The 1,562-nt window shown below is 36.7% G+C and overlaps 1 long non-coding RNA gene across 1 annotated transcript; it reads left to right on the top strand.

The window, feature by feature from the left end:
• The first annotated feature begins 537 nt into the window (after window positions 1–537).
• LOC113072605 (uncharacterized) lies at window positions 538–1,275 on the top strand. Its single transcript, XR_003280317.1, has 3 exons — window positions 538–600; window positions 705–813; window positions 1,182–1,275. It is a non-coding gene; the product is annotated as an uncharacterized LOC113072605 (long non-coding RNA).
• The last annotated feature ends 287 nt before the right edge of the window (window positions 1,276–1,562 follow it).

Below are 1,562 nucleotides of genomic sequence, written 5' to 3'. Positions count from 1 at the left end.
CTCCACTCAGCATTTTGTGGGTCATCCACTTCCTACAATAGAAAAAAACAAAACATTGCATTTTTCATTTTTAACTGCTACAGAATTGTATTCACGCTCACGGCCGTTTCACACCGCAAGCGTGAACGGCGCGTCAGCTTCACGTCAGCATAACTACATCGTCACTGCAGCTGCAGACACAGCTGCTTTTTTTTACAAAGACAACTAGAAATTTGTTTTTAGAAGCTGGTCATTTATAAACTTGATAGTCTCGAAAGTTTGTTAAGATGGGGAGGTGTACAACATTCCCATGTAAATAGTAAACAACAAAAACAACCAAGAAAACCGCTCCAATCTTGTCATTTCAGACACTTCGATATGTTTACAAGATGGCAAACTCCGCAGATAAAAACTCGGGTTTAATATATATATGTGTATATTCTGTTTGGGTGAAAGTATGGTGTGTGTGTGTGTGTGTGTGTGTATATATATATATATATATATATATATGTATTACACACACACACACACTTATATACTGTGATCTTCTACACTTTTAAGCCTGAAAAGAGGCCTAGTCTCTTATCAAAACTGCTGGAAAAGCGCAAGGAGCAGTTAATTGTAAGTGAATGCATCATGATTTAGTGCATGATTATAGATATTGTTAGCTGTAAATGGGTACATACATTGCAACAGTTTGTACTACCAATAATATATGTGTATAGGGCAGTACAGCTGTACAGGAATGCACAAATTGCTGTGCCTTGAAAGAAAAAATAAAGCAGCTGGAAGAAGACAACAGAAGAGTAGTTCTTCACTTGGACACCATAAATGGTAAACAACATTTCAGGCCTTCTTTGTACAGTGCATTGTTATAATTGATAGAGATTTATAGGGGCTCTTTACATCTGGCCACTTCATGCGTTTAATCTATTCGATCATGAAAAGATCATGTGTAAATGCTCTCCATAATGCATTCGAGGCAGATTTAATTCCAATCGCTCAAATCACTTCAGGAGGGGGTTTGGGCCACTTTCCAGACTAAACTGGTGTAAATGCATCTGGTTTATGAAACCACATATTGTGAAAACCACATATACACAATTGTATTCCTCCCAACAATGCTAAAAAATAAATGTGTAAGAGCGTGTTATAAGCTATATGTCATGTAATAAAGCACAATTTATGAATCACTGTTTCAGAGTTGAAGAGCATGGTGTGTGCGCTGAAAGGGGACTTAGAAGAAAGAAGTGCCCCTTCAAAGCATCAAAAACCAGCCATATTTGCACATCCACACTCATCACAAGACAACCAGGTGGAACCCCTTGAGGATGATGTAAGTTTAGTTGTTGTTTTTAAGCACAATTGGTTGATAAAATAAAATTGTAACAGCTGAGTAAATTTCTTACTATTTTGTCATAAGGATTCAAATATTTTGACATAAATAGAATCTTTTATTAACTAAAAACGTGGGCAGGTACTCTTTAACGTTACTGCTATAATCATGTCTTTCGGTACGACGTCTTACAAGACTAAACATGCTTCATCATTTCCAAAAGCCTCTGTTTCCACAGTCCATAATA

The sequence above is a fragment of the Carassius auratus genome, unplaced genomic scaffold (genome assembly GCF_003368295.1).
Source record: "Carassius auratus strain Wakin unplaced genomic scaffold, ASM336829v1 scaf_tig00009639, whole genome shotgun sequence".
NCBI classification, from domain to species: Eukaryota; Metazoa; Chordata; class Actinopteri; order Cypriniformes; family Cyprinidae; genus Carassius; species Carassius auratus.
The sequence above is the reverse complement of the archived record's forward strand: the minus strand, read 5'-3'. Positions and strand labels throughout refer to the sequence as shown.